Raw genomic sequence first — 20,174 nt, 5'->3', positions numbered from 1 at the left:
CTATTCTGGGTTTAAACTGCTGAACATGCAGGGATTTTCTTTCACAGTATTCTGAATTGTGAAGTGCAGCACATGTAGGCAGAATTACAATGTCCATCTGCATAGCAAACTATGAGCAACTGATTAAATTATGAAAAACCCATAATTCTATACATTTTTCAGTAGTACAGCTGTACATTGCCTAACTCTGAAGTAACTGACAATTTTTAGATAAAGCCAGCTTTAAGATATCAAACATAACAGCTGCTTAATAGCAGGTAAACAACTCTATTGAGAATACACAGTGCAAAGTAAGCACATTTAATTATGAGCACACACCAGTATAGCTGTCTCTGAACCACAATATTTGTCAATTGCTTTTGTTGAAATGTTTTATTTTTGTGTAAAATAATTATGAAGGAATTGTGTTTGTTACTCCCCAAACTCTCTGAAGTGCCATTTTCACAGAGATGTACAATCTACAGAATTTCATATTTTCTTATAAAGCTAGAAACCATAATCCAAAATGTGTGTATCATACCAAAATACTTCTTGGACTCATTGAAAATATTCCTGCTAGCCCAATATAGTTTTGATTGTTATTTTTCTTCTGTCAAGTGATTGTTTCCTGCCCACTTCACAAACCCTTTTTGAAATTCCTCTCAGTTAATCTAGCTCATGCATTTTACCAAGATTACAGTAGCGGCCAAAATTATGGAAATCTTTTTGGAAAAATATATTTTTGAGGTTTGATGGCTAATAACACCTTGGCCTCCGAAATCTCCAGAAGGGGGGTAGGGGCTGGCAGGTAGGTGGGCCAATGTGGGCATGGCAGCCTCGTGGTCCCACCCAGATCAGATTAATGGCTTCAGTTTGGTCATAGTTTGAGGACCCCTGCGCTAGAGCCTCGTTAAAGCACAGCGAAGAGTCGAGGGAGCAGGCAAAGCTGGGAAGATTGCTCCACTCGCTAGTGCCTCGTTAGGGCTGAAAAAAAGCTTCAAAAAAGCTACATTCAGAGTATAAGATGCACCCAAATTTTCAGCCTCTTTTAGGGGGGGGAAAGGTATCTCTTATACTCCAAAAAATACAGTATGTTTGTGTCATGATTAGGAGTCAGTGAAGAAAACTACACTGATCAATATTTCTGCACAGTATTGTTTTAATGTTATGCCAAGTGTCCAATGTTTTATAATGGACATCAAACAATATACTCAGCAGTCATAAATCCAATGATTTTCTAAAACTGTTTCCAGGATATAGCAGCATTAGTAGAATATCTGAGATTAAGTTACAAGAAAGAAACCTTCTCAGATGTATTTGGTCACCTATGCTGATATTTTTGTGATTATCAGGTGAATATAAAATACTACAAATAATTTTGCACCAAGTTTTCAGTTTATGTTCTGTTTCTTTAATGCACTCCTGAATTGTGCTGTAATTATTCTTTCTTTCTAGACTGCTCAAGAGGAGCTACCACACTCCTTCATCTCATTTTAAAATAATACAAACATTTTGGGTTTTTTTACTTTATTTTCCTTTTATTTTTTAAAAAATATTCATATGTATGCTTTTTTTTCCTGTTTCACCTGGTAGCTTTTGAAACTCTGTCCAAGGTACATTTTGGTCATTTCAATTCTATTTTGCTAACAGGTAGTCCTCATTTTATGACCACAATTGAGCCCAAAATTTATATTGTTAAGTGAGAAATTTGTTAACGGAGTTTTGCCCCATTTTATGACTTTTTTTTCCACATTTGTTAAGTGAATGACTGCAGCTGTTAAATCAGTAACAATGTTGTTAAGCGAATCTGATTTCCGCATTGACTTTGCTTGTCAGATCACAAAAAGGGATGACTCCAGGACACTGCAACCGTCATAAATGTGACTCAGTTGTCAAGCATCCGAATGTAAATCACATAACCATGGGGGTGTTACAACAGTCGTAAGTGTGAAACACGGTCAAAAGACACTTTTTTCAATGATGTGTAATTTCGAATGGTCACTAAATGAACTGTTGTAAGCTGAGAACTACCTTTATTCATCTGAAAAACATGCAGTTCTTTGTTATCCATTGAAGAGTTCAAATGGAAAGTGGGAATTCCTGTAAATTAAGATGATACTTTAATGAATAATGTTGGCATTTTGTAACATAGATGTAGAAAATACTGTCTTAGGAAACCAGATAAATAAAGTGATAGATAAGTTGCATTCACACAACACACTAATACCTTACACCAGGGGTATCAAACTCAATGTCCATGGACCAGATCCAGCCTGTGAGGTGTTTAGATCTGACCCCCAGGGCCACCCTGGAAGGAAGTGAAGGACTGGCCCACGGTGTCTCTGCCAGTGAAAACAGAGCTCGGGAGGGCAACTACATCCAAATACTTACTTTTTAAAAAAAGTTTTTTTATTTTTTAGACAAACAAACATTTAATAGATCAGTCATTCCTTCCATGTGACACCTCGGTGTTGTCTCCAAAAGTTCTTCTTTTTGTTGTTTCTTCTATCTTCATTCTCGCCAAGTCCATTACAACAATTCATCACACACTATTCTAATTGTAGCATTTTTATACATAACTATTAACTTACTTAATTGTATCTCTTTTCTAACCAATGGTAAAATTGATTCCATATCTTAAAGTATTCTGAATCCTTTCTTTCTTTAATCATCAAAGTTAATGTATTCATTTCTGCACAATCTAAATTTTTTTTAATTACTTCTCCTTCCAAAGGTATTTTCTCTGCTTTCCAATTTTGTCCATAAACAATCCATGCAGCTGTTATTACATGTATAATCAAATAGATATTTTCTTTACTATTTTTTTCTGGGAGGATACCCAGTAGGAACAGCTTTGGTTTTAAATCAATATGTTGTTGTATCATTTCTTCCAGCCGTATCTTAATTTTATTCCAATAGTTTTTAGCTTCTGAGCATGTCCACCACATATGATAATATGAACCTGGTAACTGGTGACATTTCCAATGTTTAACTGATTTATCTTTAAACATTTTTGCCAGTTTCTCAGGGGGCATATGCTATCTGTAAACCAAATACTTACTTTCATTGCATAACTGTAACATATTCTTTAATGCTTTCCCATTGTGTGAAATAGTTATGAAAAATCATGTGTTTTTTTCTTCACCTTTCCCCCCCAAGAGATTCAGGCATAAGAGGCATATCTGAGCTGCAAAAACCTGCATGACTACTAGGTGGGAGGAAAGAGTTATAGATTTTTGTGTTTGTTCAAATTTTTGCAACCCACGTCCCATATAGTCTAAACACTCAAGCACATCTAATTTTAGATTAATCCAGTTCCCCTGAGATGTCCACATTTGAAAGCTATGATTATTTAATCTATAGTTCCCAACCAAATCATGGTTCAATTCTGGCCTGTGCTCACTAAAGAAGCTCCCATTTCCAAGATCTGCTATCAGAAAAAAAATCTACTTGAAAGAAAAGTTAAAGCTTTCAGACTCTAATTGGAAGGAGAAAAAGGGAGCACATGAGCATGACACATCATGTCTCTTAACTACTGGGAAACATTTAAGCCTAAATCCAATTCAGTTACACAATTATTGAAAAGATGAAATATTTCCGGGCATATGCAATTATAATGTTAGCCACTCCATTTTTATAAGAACCAGATGTCTCACAAAAAAAAAAAAAAGTATGTAGTGCTAATATTGATGTAGTATTGTCCAATTTAAAAAGGTTCCTCTATTGTCTCTTGATTCTTTCTTTCTTTGGAACCTCTAGATTAAAAAAAAAAAAAAAAAAAAAACCAGAAGGCACACTGGGAATAGTTTAGGATAACATTTCACACTATTTTCTCTAAGAAAAGGTGAATGGTCATATCACTTTAATTAAAAATAATTGAAATATACAAATGAAAAGAGAGAGGGAGGGAGGGAGACACAGGACTTACATCTATATATTTTGTAACTTAAGCTGCAATATTTATTGTTAGGAAACTAGAGAGGCATAATTATGTGGCATTCTGATCTGAAACATTTATAAAATGTAGCTACTTTATTGGATAGTTCCCATGGCATCACTGAAGAAACAGCACTTCATGTTCACATACCATTTTTAATATTGTTTCCTTTATTTTGTACAGGAAGCAATATTTTCCAGGAAATTCTTCTTAGGCATAGGATGGATCATTTAGCCCAGGGGTTTCAAACTTGATTTCATTGAGGGTTGTGCTTGACCTTGGGAGTGTGGGGGGCATGGCCAGGATGGGTGTGGCTAGCTCGACATCACTTGTGTCGGGGGCACTGTGATGGCCTGAGCGCTTTGCCAGTGAAAACGGGCTCCCGATTTCTGTTTTTGGCTGTGACGGCCTCCTGCAATTCTCTGCCAGCGAAAACGGAGCTCCGTTTTTGCTGGCAATGGCACCGCAGGACGATCCTTCACTGTTTCCAGAGTGGCCCCGCGGGCCAGATCTAAGCACCCCGCGGGCCATATTTGGCCCTCGGACCTTGAGTTTTACAACCCTGATTTAGCTCTTTAAAAAGAACCCAAATGACTTCTCTCTACTCTTCAACCCTGCACCCGTCAGCCCACAAATCAACATATATTCCCTCTATGCCATTTTCCTTCAAGGTGTCCCCTTCCTTTTTTCGTTGATGCTACAGTGAAATAGGATGTCGTTGATATAACATGAGACAAGGCGGCCCAGATTCAAGCTTCAATTCCAAAAGGACATACACCAGGTTTTTTTTTAAAAAAGTGTTTAAAATTTCAGCAAGGAAATAGGATTGCAAGTACCGGTAAAACTGATTGTACACACAACCACCAGTACATAGGAAATTAATCTAACTTGGACATTTGAGTTTTAGTAACTGCTACACCATTTCAGTAAATTATACAAAGCAGAAACAGATTAAAAACATAGTTTGCTCTTCTATATGGAAACAGAAGAGGCAAAAGAAACCAAAACATACCCAGCCATACTGTAGTTGACAGCACCCACTGGAATATTACCTACTGCTTTTCCTTAGTCAGACATATTGGAAATGCAATTTCAGGAGTATTGATCCTACATCTGTTATACTATTGACTACTACTACTAGGTTTATTTTAAAAAAAATAGATAAAAATCTGTGTTAAAGGCATCCCTTAGGAATTCTGTGATCACAGTTGCATAGATTAAGGAGTATAGCACACAAACATTCTCTAAATTAGGGAAAGTTGACATTGAAAACAAGTCTATTTTTAACCATTTTTAAAGTGATGATGAATCAAAACAGTGCATTACCATATTAAACTAGAAAATAAAAGGACTGGATATATATATATTTTTACAGATCATTAGATTCTTCAGAGAGAATACTCTGCAATTTAACTCACATGATGTTTTTTTTTTATTGGCAATTATTTCTGTGATATTTCTTTGCTACCAAACTAACATCTGAAGTAGAAATGTCAAGTTAAAATTCTTTCAGAAAAAGAATAAGCATGAATATTGTTTACACAGCAAGTCATTCAGAAGCAGCATGTTGTGAGAAATTATACTTGGAAAGAACGCCAAGGAGGGTGTGCAACCCACAAAGGATCCAGAGGAGATTGCCAGAGGAACTTACATTCATTAACTCATTTTGGTCAAAGATAATAAAACAATGTTAGAGTAAATAAACTCAGCCTGCAGTACAATAGAATAAATAGAGACCAGGGAAGTCAAATGGAAGTTTTGCTTGCAAAGTACAAGGTATTTGTCATTCCTTGTGCAAAGTAAAAAAAAAAAAATGGTTAGCAAATCATTAGGAAACACAAGTGTCACAATGACTGAACTAGAAATGAAGGTTAAGTCAATAGAGCAAAGTCCCATAACAAAGAGATAAAAATAAGAAAAAGTTGTGCTAATGAAACCAAAGCTGTGAGATATTTTACATTGTCTATGAGCGTGTCCATAGAACACTATGAGATTTAGGGTTGAATAAATGTCTGCAGGGTAAGTTGAATCACTTTAGTCACTAACTTAAAAAAAAAAGATAAATAATTGTCTTCATTGGAGCAGCTTCAGGGCTTAAATATTTATCATCCAGCACACTAAGCTAACGATTTTTGAGTTAGAGTTGAAATCTAAACATGCCAAAGGGTAACTTCAGTAAAGAGGTTTTTCCCTGTCAGGATGATACTGTCACTGTCTCTGTGATGTACTGTTCCTTTAAATCTTATCACACTTGGTTCCTTATTGATTTTAGCCTTACGTGGTGCTTCTTAAATGCCTTGGGTTAAAAAGCAGTAAGAGGACTTGGGCTTGCTTTATGGATGCTTAGCCCCAATCTCAAGACATTTTTGCATTGAACAGGGAGATGCAAATGGGATCTTAACGTGTTTGCTTAACAGTGCAAAACAACTCAAATAGAAGATAAGCCCATAGTTACCCTCTAAATATATCAGCAAAGATTAATAGACTTTACATACCGATAGACTGCTATTCTGCTACTATATTAGGTTTCGGATACTACTTATTGCTATGTATGAATTCACAGATTAAACAAAAAGAATTAGAATCCTCTAACCTCATTAAGATTTCATTGAACGCTCTGTAAAACTGTACCATCATTACTAGAGATGATCTAAACAGTAGAATGGTCCCAAATGATCTAATCTATCTTTAGCACTGGCCACTGGACTGGATTCTATTTATAACTAGCTGTACCCGGCCACGCATTGCTGTGGCTCAGTCTTGTGGGTATACAATATTTTTTGACCGAATGCCAATAATTTCCCTCTGTAGCTCAGGTCACGCCTACTTTGCCTCCGTCCCACCAGTCTTTTCACTCGGTCGATTGGATTCAGACCTAAGTTGCCTTTCTCTACGTTTCTTTTTGGACTTAAATGTTGCTTAATCAATTGCTTTCTTGACTTTTACCTATTTGGTGCTTGTATTGGGAGAGCTGCGCGTTGTGGGAGTGGCGGAGGCCTCCGGCCGGGCTTCACAGCAATTGACATTTCCCGCCATTTTTCTAGTGGTTTTGGCGGCGGCGGCGCTGAGGGGAAAAGACCCGGCTGAGGTCTGAATCCAATCAACCGAGGGAAAAGACTGTGGGCTCTGCGTATAGCGTGTGTTGCTTTTACGTCCAACAGATGGTGCTGTTTTTCAAAAAAGCATGTTTTTACCTGTCACAGGTGTGACATCTATATAATATAGGTATATAAAAACACGTGCGTATTCGAATGCAACGTTGTGTCAAAATTTCAAAGCAATCAGTGAAGAACTTTCGGAGATTTAAGATTTTGAACAAACGAACATTTACATTTTTATTTATATAGAAAGATATAACTAGTATATATGGGTGGGGTTAGTGCCTTCAAGTCAATCTCAACTCCTGGCAACTGCCTAGACAAATCTCTGCAGGTTTATGAAGTGGTGTGCCACGCCTACTTCCTAGGGCTAAGGGAATGTTACTGGCCCAAGGCTTTGTGCCTAAGGTGGAATTAGAACTCACAGACCTCCAGTTCCTAGCCTAGTGTCTTCACCACTAACCAAATTGGCCCTCAGATTCTGTTTTGCCCAATATTAAATAGACAGGATTTTTCTATTTTGAATTAGTCTGTTCAACATGATTGTCCAGGCCAAACTGTACTGGTTAGATCATAAACTTTTAACCCTGATCTTGTAATCTCAAGGAAAATGAATGCCATGGTTTTTCATTTTGAAATTATAGTTCAACCTGGGAGCTATGGTATGTCGAGGTGAAGCATTGAAAGGCCCATTAATACATCATTCTGACCTACTGAGGAAAGCTGGGCTCTTTAGGGTTAAATAGAATGGACAGGTTAATGAGAAGTTTTAATTGGTGTAATTTACCCCAAAGCAACTTACATTTGGCAATCTGGAATCCAGAAAGAGATTCGGGTATTAGGGTCTATAAGGTTATTGAATGTATATGAAGGGATTATCCAGAGCCTGCTCTGGATAATTAAAGATTTCTCTTTAATAAGAGAAGAGAAATCCTAAACCAGCTTATCATAATTTAGTTTCCAAAAAGGAATTTGATCATCAAAGTGGTTACTAAAAATAGAGGTGTTTAACTCATTTATCTATCATCATGTTAGCTCTAGTCATTTAATGAAGGCAATAAAAAGGAAGTATAAAATCATTTTGAGGGGAAAAAAAGATGCAGTGGTATTAATTTGGCAAAAAATTATTAATTCTGTGAATGACAAAGAATCCTCATCCTTTTAACATACTGCAATATGTTAATAGGATTCTTTGGTACAGTTTTGTCATAGATATCCTATATCTATTAGTCAAAGTATGAGAGTTCCAATTTACTGGGTTTTTTATGGAGAACCTTGTACTGATTTCTACCCTTAGGTATGTTGGCTGACCATCAATAACTCTGGCCTTTGGTATCAATTATTGAGGCCAAGCAATTAATTAATCAGTAAAAGGGAGGCAAAGCCACAGGCAATGACTTTATCCCAGCAGAGCTAATAAAAGGTAATGTTGATTGGCAGATCCCTGGCTTAGCAGCAGTATTTTCTTATATAGATATTTCACATATTTTGGATTACTGTAGAGGAGCTAGAATTGTTCCTGTTTTCCAAAAAAAAAAAAAAGGAAACAAATGAGTTTACAATTATAGACCTATGAACCTATTAAATATCATCAGTAATTATATGCCAACTATCTACCCAGGAAGCTCAGTGATTGGCTTGAAACAGAAAATACTGAGAACAGGTGAGCTTTAGAGAAGATATATCTGCAAAAGGTAACTGTCAAGTATTGCAACTAAAAAATACATGCTCAGTACATGTTAGTTGCATTTGCAGATTTTAAAGCACTCTATGATTTAATTTCAAAAATACGTTTATGGGGAAAAAAACTTAAGAATTCCACCACTGACAAATACTTTTTGCTACTGGTACATAAACTACATACTAATATAAGATGTAGAGTCAGTTGTAACTGTGCTGGACAGTTTTCCAACCCATGCATAATTGCTAAGAGGATAAAAGTTGTATTTTGACCGTGTTCTTCATATATAAACGCATTTATTAAAATTTGACAACACCTAGATATACATCTCTGAAATTGTTTGAGAAATTAGCACCTAATGTATTTTTTACTTTATGTACATGCTGTTATTTTGTCACTAATCCGGTTTAGTTTTAGAAGAGTTCATAAGGCCTTTACTCAGCATTTCAAGAAATCATCTGGAACCAAGATCACAGTGTTTTTTAATATTACTAAACATATGGTACAAAGATAATCAGATCACAGAACAATTAAATGCTTTAAATAACTAGTATTTTTGGAGGGTTAGGAGAAAGAAATAGCCCAAGTTATACTTCCTCTATCATCCAAAGGAATACAACGGCAATCCTACATTTTCAACAGAGACAGGGAATTTAATCCCAGCTGCCATCAAATTATTTACTCTGCACAAAAGAGTCATAAAACTTTCATATGGAATGCAATTATATTTTTATTCCTACTGCTCATTTTGAAATAATGATTTTTAAGATTCTTATTTAGATGCATCCCTAATTTAGCTTTCAAGGCCAAGAATGACAAGCCATGTTACTAGCTTGGCTAAAGCTTAAATTGGCTCAGTTGGGTTGGTTCCATTAATAGCACCTGATAATTATAAATCAAATTGGTGGGAAGCATCATAAGAATATTTCTATTCTAGGGTTTATTGCCCAAGCATCTGTTATTCCCAGATCTTAAAAAGGCTTTTAAAAAAGTTACCAAGGATACAGAACCTGAAAAGAGTCTAAATCAAATCACAGGGATTTACCAATCCTTAAATTATCTCAAAGATAGTTTTCTGCCATACTACTTAGGCTTCCTTTATTATTATAAATACTACTGAGCATTTTCTGGAATTCAATTTAATACCCTTCAGTTTAACATGGAAGATATAATAATATTCCATCTCTTCAGAAGCTATGTCCTTGTGGATATAGAAAGGTGAAATCAATCAAATTTTATCCAAATTAATTCAAGGTTAATTTTGTCCTTTAAAAATTTGGCCAGGCTATCTAGCTGAATTTTATAGTAATTATTTTCTGGCCAATGGAGTCTCTAATGTGACCAATATAGTTACAAAAATTTCCTTATTAGCAACAAAAACTCTCCAGGCTATGATAGCTTTAATGGAGTTCAGTTGAAGAAAGTCATAATGTTTAAAGTTCAGTTACAGCTTTATTACATTCACTTCATGGTTTCTACTCTAAGAGAGTAATAACTATAACTGCTCCATAACAACCTATCTTAACTCCAGAGGACACCCGAAAGAGGCTTTTATTTATTTTATTTTATTTTATTTATTCAATTTTTATAGCTGCCTAACTCAACCAAGTGACTCTGGACAGCTTACAATTTTAACATTATAAAACAAAATTTCCAAAGTTGTCCAGAGTCAGTGGATTGATCACTGATAATTCACACCTGAACCATCACAAGACCCTCACTTGACACACCCATACCTGAAGCCAGGAATGGTATTCACTTACCTTCGCTACCGGTTCACAAATGTGAGCACGCGCATGCGCAGTGTCAAAAACGGGATGTGATGAAGTCTGGGCGGGTGGGCAGAACTTCTGCAGCCGACACTATCCATTTGCCCAAACCGGATAGAACCGGCTGAATACCACCACTGCCTGAAGCCCTTATAAACAGAAGAACACTGACAATGACATCCCTCATTCAACTCCACTGAGATGTTACCTAGCTTGGTAATGAGCCATTTGGAAACCAACCCACAAGCTCAGAGAATGAACCTTCACCCTCATACATATAAATATTAATCACTGTCCATTTTGAAGCATATCAGTGCTTTTATTTGTGCTTAGAAATAAAGCAGGAGATAGTGAAGCTGTTTAAACACAGCTGAGATATGCTCCTAATGACCAGTCTCGATTAATAGCCTAGCAGCTATATTTTGGACTGAACATAGTTGTCCCACAGTCTTCAAAGCTCAATGTGCACCTCATTAAGAGTAATTTAATTTGAAGGTTAGCAGAGATTTTCTTCTTGCCAAAGCTATATATAAAGCTTCCCCTAGAACTGGAAATCTACACACAAAATCTTGTTTGCACAGGCTGCTGCCAGCAAAGTTGAGCAATGACATACAGTAGTCTCTAATCACAGAAGTGGCTAGGCTTGCTTGTTGAATTTAGAAGTAGCATTTTCTTTAATGCCAGGCGTTTATCTGAACCATTATAATTAAAAGATGTTTTATTTAGATCAAAAATAAAAACAATTGTAAAACTCCTCTTCCTACTTCACTTTAACAGGATGTGGTTATTGCTATTTGTTTGTTGCCAAAGTGAAGTGGAATGCAGATTTATAATTATGTGATAAATTGTTGTGCTATATTCTAATAATCCTTCAAAACAGATTAGATCATGCAATGTGAATACTACCTTGTATGCTAGATTAGGTGTATAATGAGCAGAAAAAGGGAATATAATTGTAAATATGCATCTGTTTTTAAAGTAAAATAAAGGCTAAGGAGTATCAAAGTAAAGAGAGCATACTATACTAAATAAGTTTATGGCCTAAATCATCAGTCAAATACACAAAAATAGAATTTATCTCTGGATAGAATTATATTGCAAGAATTATATTGCAAATTCAATCTTGCTGAACTGAGAAAAGAAATTCTTCTTAACAGAGAACAAGATAAAGACTCTATCAAGCTCAACCTGAGATTTTCAGGAAATCTTCCACCCAAGCACTAATGAACTCTGTTCATTAGCTTTTGGGATAAACCATGATCAGCTGAGGAGAAATTCATACCTAAATATCATGGTGAAAGATTTTGCCAATTGCTTGATTCCTTTAAGACTTTTTAAAAGCCTATTTAGAAATACTGCATCATAGGAGATGCAGTAAAGCCTATTTAGAAATACTGCATCATAGGAGATTTGTAAGCATAAAAGATTTGTAGGCAGCCTAATCAATCCTTTTAATATTAATACCACCTCATCCCATCACTTGGTCTTACTCCAGGGAAAAGGAGCAAAAAGGAAAATGGCTAAACACAGCATTGAGACTTCAGGGGCCTCAGTGATTGCCAAATCTTCTTGGACTTCAAAGCAGAGATTGGTTTGGCAGGTCATTCACTATGCCTCAGGGAGATACTGCCTTTGAAGGCTCAGGAGTCTTCCAAAACTAAGAATATACTCTGGCACATGCTGTATTGGTGTTTCTGTATTAAATTTTGTATTGATGTCTTTACTGGTCTGGGACTAAAACTAAACTGAATGACGATTTGTATAAGAAAGGGTCATAGTAGCCTTTTATATTATAGATATAATAATTGCAGGATCCAATCTGGGCTGATCACCAGGACCAAGGTTTACTCTTCTGAGCTTTCAGACTCCTGCTGGAGCCCTTCCTCTCTCTGCATTTTGGTAGAGAGAGGTTCCCTGAGAATGGACTCCAGTATGAGGCAGAAAGCTCAGAACACTAAACCTCTGATCCTGGTAATTGACCCAGATTGGATCCTGCAATGTTATCCTGAAACATGTACATTTGCCTTCATTTGTGATATAATAATTATTTTCAATTTACATTTTAGCAATTTTTTTTTTAATTGGGGCTCTTGTGGATGCTTGATTAGGTTCTTTTCTAAGTTGTTACTAAATTCAAAGTGTGTTAAAAGTGCTGCTACAGTACTTCATCAATCCCTGCTGCTGTGGATCGCGAATAGATAATACTATCGCGGTAGAACCAACATAATGAAAATCAGAGTGCTCCAATGACAAAGTGTGCCAATACTGCCAGGATACAAAAGGGGGAAAATAGTGTTTATTGCTCTTCTAAATTGTTCAGCTTTCAGGAAAAAAACTCCCCACAAGTCCCTCATTTAGCTAACAATATGAGAGAAATTATTTAGAACCACCAATTTAATAAGTAGTCTAAATTTCCCATCAGATTGTGGGCATCACAGGGAGATGAATGAAAGGTCCTTGAAATGATATTCCAGATTCTATAGCAAGGCTGTTCATAGTTCATACATGATTAAAAAGAGGTGTTATGAAATGCATATAAGCACATTGGTAGGATTGCTTTAAAGCAGCCACACCAAAATCAGAAGACATGGCTACTTTAAATAAGTCCTTCACTTGTACTCTTGTGCATTTTGAAATACCTCTTGCAAATCATTTTCAAAATATGGGATGTTCTAATTTGTAATGTTGTAGCCAACATCAGTTAGCTGATTTTTAGATGGCTTGTTGACATAAAAGGGAACAGCAATGTTATTTTACCACATAATTTTCACAGGATGGATATTTTTTGGGAGAATATGTTCTCACTGTATGAAATAGGTGTCACTTCAAGAAGGGAACCTGATGAAAACTGGCATTCATTCTGTGAAATAGCAATGCTAATGATCAGAGTGAAGCTTCAACAAAAAATTTATTATTTACAACATTGTGGCGTGTCATTTAGAGAATTTTGTTATTTATAATTTACAAACAAATCTCTTAAAGATTAGGGTAAATGTTCCCTATCAAATAGAGGGGGTTTAAGAAAAGTTTAAATTATTTAGCATGAAATTATGAGCATTTAAGAACTTAACTCAGCCATATACAGTATATCTGTTTTCTATTGGAAGTTCTTAATAAACTGAAATAAAAAGAAAATGATAGATTGCAGAGGGGGGAATGTTGTTTTCTCCTGTATCCTAAACAACATTCTTCCTGAATCATTGATCTCTTCTTTCCCTTTCCCACATTCAGTTTTTTGTTTTGTTTTGTTTTCTAAATTTGGTAGAGGAGAGAAATATATCTGATATGAAACCTGGTTCCAGTCAGAAATAATCCTTGTGAAGTTTGATTTGATTTAGTTCTTCCCTGAGAGCTCTGAATATCTACTTTTCATGTATTTTACCTGAATTATGAAAATAAACCTAGCACTTTATAGTATGTGATTTAGTATGTGATTTAATTTTGAAACAGTTCATGCTCTTTCATTTCATTAAAAATATATATTAGCATAATTTCTTCACAGTCCTATTACACTACAGAAGGCGGCAAATACTAGAATGTAATTTTAACTTGGATTTCCAGACATTTTGGTTGCAAAATGGTTCATATGCTGGTTTATTAGTGAAGCATTCCCCAAACCATGCATATCTTCTCTGATTAGGGAAGATTTACAAGTCAAACTCCATACATTTTTCCATTGGGAAAATATGTGGCAATCAAATCACTCATATAAATCAAACCAATAAATAAATTTAGGAGGAAGTGCTGAACAATGGCTGTCTCTTGTCTCCTGCATCCTGAATCCAGTTTGTAGCAGGAGAAGATGCGGAGTGAATGGCTTCTTGCCTTGTATTAATGTATTGAGGACTTGTGCTGAGGGGGGCTTCCTTCCTCAAAATCTGTTCCTGACATCATGTAGCCTATTGGTGATAGGAGTCAACTATATCCTCCATCTACTCTAGATCTCTTTCCTCATCCAACGTACATTAACTTGATTGAATCAATTCACACAACCATGTAGGATCCGTTTTTATCTCTTCCAGCAAATAAGCCTTTGTAGAGAACCATAAAGATGGAATACAGCAGTTACCAAAGTATGAGCTAAGTCCAGGGAAAGAAGAGAAAAATTACAAAGAAACTTAACTTTCTTTTGTATAAGAAGGAGGGAGGTAAAATGTTGTCAGGCTTTCAAGATACAGTTACTAAAGCTTATATCAATAAAGTTCCATATTTCTTGTGGAATCTTCTTAAATTTCTTCAGTGTTTTGCAAAATATTTGGGCATAATAATGAGGACAGGCCTAGTCAGAGAAGAAACAATGGCAGTATACACAGGTAAACATCAGCTTTAAGTTTCTCTCGTTTCCTGGTTATAAGCAGAAGAACACTTAGAGCAATTTCAAAATCCTTTTATTCATTTACCCTTAATAGTCTGTTCACCTCAAAGTAATGTCAACCTCTGTTGGAATATTCATCACTTTTCCTTCAGAGATGATTAACTGCTGGCATATCTGACAATCTTATTTAAGGCTCTATCATCGTTTCTTATAATTAAGCTGCTCCCTAAAATATCAGCCAGCATTGCTTCTTGCCTGAGAAGTTCCTTCTGACTGCCTCTTTTATTGTGGAAATAGTATCTGCGGTGGTCTTCTCGAAGTTTCTGTAAAACATTCTTTAATAGTTTATTGTCAAGCTGTCTGTTTTTATGTTAGCTGTTATTTATTCAGAACTATGCTCACTGCAAGCAACGTTGCAGAGCCTTTGACAACACAAAAGCTCTGCTTTCATTTTATTGATGGCTTTGCCTAGCAGCTCTGTGATGAAAAAACTGAAGAGACGCAATCATCCTAAGGCTGTTCATAGCTCCTCAGCTATGTTTGTAATATTTTAACTTTGCTTCACATGAGCCATAGAATTCAGCAGATGCAAACAGAGAATCAGGATAATATAGTGAGGGGGAGAGCAGGTTGGGCCTTGTATCCATTTGACTGAAAAACAAACAGAATGCCATTATGTATATGATCCTGGTGTCCATTTTCTTCCATTCAAAGGTGCTTTACGCATGTCATCCATCCATCACCCCATCATTTAACTTAGATAAACCAGGAATAACAACCTCTGTAGGGAAGAAGACCACAATCTGTCACTAAGTGGAATGCTGAGGCCACGCTAAAAAGAGCCCGGAGAAATAAACTAATAAAAAATAAATTTAAAATCTTTAAAAAATATACCCCCTCAAAAAATTAAAAGGGGATAATGACAAGCATTGAAGCCTTAAAATGGCACACTAGTTTTAGTAAAGTGTGGATAGGAACATTGATAGTTGTCACATATGATGCTGTACTGGCCACAACGACAGACTAATATCCCTCTCTTCTGATGGCCAGTTTGTTAAATTCTAATGATGAAATCATGCTCTGTTGTGAGTGATTAATGAGTCTTTTACCCTTAGCAACCAACTAGATAGCTTACTCTGGCTCCTTAAGAGATTTATTTATATGTATGGAATGTGTAGGCCATTCCAGTATATGGAAAAAAATGGAAAAGAGAGCAAAAAAGACACAAAGAAGTGGCTTCCAAACTTTTTTTTACAGCAGTTATAAGTACAGTTATAAATTTAATTCTCTAAAGTTACAACAAAACTCTCTTCTTTTTATAAACTACGCTGTTTATCATCAAAACCACAACTTCATATTTCCTGTTTTCTGCAAAAATGCCATAAGCGGTGTCCCGTAGCTATACTATACTATAGTAAATGTAGATGTAAATTGTAAATTGTAAATGTAAAAATGTACATGTAAATGTAGTAAATTTCTCCTTTCTCATCTTTTTAAGAAGAGAGTAAGAAGCATGACAGCCCATGTGGTTAGGATGCTGGGTTGACAATTTGCAAGTCTGTGTTCAAAGCCTGAGTGCTGCTGTGTGATGGGGTGGGTTCCTGTCATTCGTTCCAGATGCTGCTGATCTAGCAGTTTGAAAGCGTGCAAATGCAAGTAGATAAATAAGTACCATTTTGGTGGACTTATTAACAGGGACATTAAAGGAGTCCCCAATTGAGCATCCCCTGAACAAGATTTATGTGACCAGCTAATTCTTTCACCATGGAAGCAATTCAATGCTTCTGACATGGAAGTATAGTATAAGAAGGGACTGAACAATCATTTGTCTGAAAGGATATTGGGTGTCTTGCACTAGCAGAAGGTTGGACTAGAAGATCTCCAAAGTCCCTTCCAACTCTGTTATTCTGTTACTCTATTGTCTAATTAAAGAAGTCATTTTGGCCATCTCAGAGAGTTCCATCATCTTCACCAATCATTCTTCCATTGTAGATATCTCCAAATGCTTCCATGTTGTCCCACATTTTTGGAGAAAATTCTCTCAGTGAACTGATAGCTGTAGTGAATATTTTTTTAAAAAAACCTGTAAATAAGATAGTTGAAAATAAAATTTTAAATTCATGATAAGCATACAATCATAAAAAGAAAATAGCATACTTCAACCATAATAATGCTAAATAGAGAATAGAACATCAGTTACACAAACTTTCTACACAGTCTTATTACACATTTTAGTGGGTTTCTTTTCACATATTATCTTCATGAGACTAGCTAGAATAAATATATTTAAGCAATATGTGAAGATTCTGAAATTACTTAGAGATTTCAGTTCACTGAAAAATAGTTCTCCCCATATGCAACCTAATTATAAATTAATTTCATTAATCAAATTTATATTTTTTTAATATAAGTTTTCAGCAACAGAAACCTTACCAGCCTGTATCTTAAATTCAAATTTCAAATTGCTTGATACAATATTTTCCACTCTTCAGGAAAACACGTTAAATGCTTCTATTGAAAAGAGGGGAAAAAAATCTTCAGGTTTGTTCCATTTTGCCCCCAAAACAAGAAAGAAACAGAAAAGTTCACTCTGTTCGGGGGGAGGGGGGATGTCATCTTAACCAATTTTATTGGTCGGTCTTATTGTGTTTCCCATCAACATCTATTTCTCCTTCTCAGAACTGGTTCCATGAAACAGGTTTATAATTGATTACATTTAGATGTTATCTGAACCACTTGACATCTGTTCATTGATACGCAAATGAGTTCCTGAGAAAGAGGAGAATGTTTACAGGCTACCTATGTTAATCACGTAGGTGAAGAAATCTCATGTATATCATCAAGTCCTGTTGGTGGTGGAATATATTCTGGTGAGAACTGACTAAACAAAAATATAAGTGGTCATGTTTGAACTAAAACAAGTGTGAGACATCATTCTGATCAATAAGATTAAATTGTGGTTTCATTAGAAAATCTATCCCTGGATTCTCCGTTTGTTCCATAAAATCCTATTTTATCTTTCACAGTCACAAGAAAGATAGAAAAATCTCTCTCTGTGTTTTTTTTTTTTAACTTGGCATTATTTTATGATACATCTTCAAAGGTCATGGCTAAAATTCTACAAATCAAATGAGAAATGAATCTGGTTTTATGGTGTCTTGCAAGATGAATGGGCAGCTGATCAATAATCCATTCTTGCATTTATATCAAACATTTACTTTTAAATGGAAGGCACTTTGCTGGAGTCATTTGAAAGGTCTTCCAGTCTCAGTAAATCATTGATAATCTTTTCAAAACCAGAGATATGTCAGAGATATATTTTGACAGGAAAAAAAATATTGGTTTTCAAAACAGAAAGCTAAGCCCTAACTTTGGTTTCCAGATGAATAGGAAATTAAGAGAAAAATTAATCAATTTTTTTTTTTTTAATGCTTGAAAGCACTCGGAGGCTCCAACTGCTCCAGAATGCAGCCGCACGGGTGGTTATGGGTGCACCTCGTTACGGGCATGTAACACCTCTCCTGTGCGAGCTGCACTGGCTCCCAGTGGTCTTCCGAGTGCAATTCAAGGTGTTGGTTACCTTATTTATTATTATTTAATAATAATATTATTACTATTATTTAAAGCGCTCCATGGCATAGGACCAGGATATCTATGGGACCGCCTTCTGCCACCAACAGCCTCCCACCGACCAGTTCGCTCCCAGAGAGAGGGACTCCTCAGGGTGCCATCGGCCAAGTTATGCCGGCTGGCGACACCCAGGAGGAGAGCCTTCTCTGTCGGAGCCCCTGCCCTTTGGAATGAATTGCCCCCGGATATTCATAACATCTCTGATCTCCGGGTCTTTTGCTGTGCCCTCAAGACCCTACTATTCCGACAGGCGGGGCTGTCTAATTGAATGATTTTAAATTGGGTTTTAACTTTGGGTTTTAAAATTCGGCCAAAACTATTTAATGATTTTAATTAATTTTAACTATGATATTGTATATTTATGTTTTAATTTTGGCTGTACACTGCCCCGAGTCCTTTGGGAGGAGGGCGGTATATAAATAAAATTATTATTATTATTATTATTATTATTATTATTATTATTATTATTATTATTATTATTATTATTATTATTTATTGGTTAATCTTTAGTGAGATTCACAGCCTTTGAGGCTGGTTAATAGCTCAGCAGCTCGAGTCCTAACCAAGGACCTAGGAACTGTTAAGATATCGTCGGAGGATGTAAGCTGTTCCGAGTAAGGTGGTTTTTTGTAGAGTCAAAATGTTCAAGTCCGGCAAATTTAGAATTTCTAAATAGTGGGGTGGCCCTTTGGGTATTTCTCCGAGGGCTCCAATTACAATCGGGACAACACACGATTTCTTTTTCCACAGTCGCTCAACTTCAATTTGTAAGTCCCGGTACTTTGTGATTTTTTCTTGCTGCTTATCTTCAATTCATGCATCACCAGGTATTGCAATGTCAATGAACCATACTTTTTTCTTTTCAACTATTGTTATGTCAGGTGTGTTGTGGACCAAGTGCCTGTCAGTCTGAATCCTAAAATCCCACAAGATCTTGAGTTTCTCATTCTCTAAAACTTTCTCAACCTGATGTTCCCAGTGGTTTTTGCTGTACTCAAATCCAAACTTCTGGCACAATTTTCAGTGAATGATTTTAGCAACACGGTCATGGCGTTGTAGGTAGTCAGTTTGTGAAATTTTGCTGCACCCACTGATCAGGTGGTCGACTGTCTCATCTTTCTCATTGCAGAGGCGGCATTTGCTGTTGGTGGTAACATGTTGAATTTTTGCCTTCATACAGTTTGTGGCTAGGGCTTGTTCTTGAGCTGCCAAAATAAAGCTTTCAGTTTCTTTTTTCAGTACTCCTGATCTTAACCAGTTCCAAGTTAGTTTCTGGTCAGCTTTGCCTTCAATACTTTTCAAGTATTGGCCATGCAGAGCTTTGTGTTTCCAATTTTCAGCTCGCTGCTCAATTACTTCTTTCTTATATTCTGCTTTTGTTTTAGTTGTCTTTAAAAGGCCTCCTTTATTTACTTCCTTAATCATTGGTTCTTCACTTTTCTGGATGTAACCATTCAAGCTGCATTTTTCTTCTTCCACAGTCTGCTTTACTTGTAGGAGTCCTCGATCACCCTCTGCTCTTGGTAAATATAATCGGTCAACATCACTTTTAGGGTGCAAGGCATGATTCATTGTCATAAGCTTCCTTGTTTTTCTGTCCAAATTGTCTAACTCCATCTGGGTCCAGTCAATTATTCCTGCAGAGTATCTAATCACAGGTATAGCCCAGGTATTTATGGCTTTTATGATGTTTCCTCCACTCAATTTGGACATTAATATCTTACGAATTCGCCGAATGTACTTGGCTGAAGTTAATTCCTTGACT

This window comes from Pantherophis guttatus, chromosome 1 (assembly GCF_059756535.1).
Source record: "Pantherophis guttatus breed Tessera chromosome 1, ASM5975653v1, whole genome shotgun sequence".
Classification (NCBI taxonomy): Eukaryota; Metazoa; Chordata; class Lepidosauria; order Squamata; family Colubridae; genus Pantherophis; species Pantherophis guttatus.
This window is presented reverse-complemented; position numbering follows the sequence as displayed.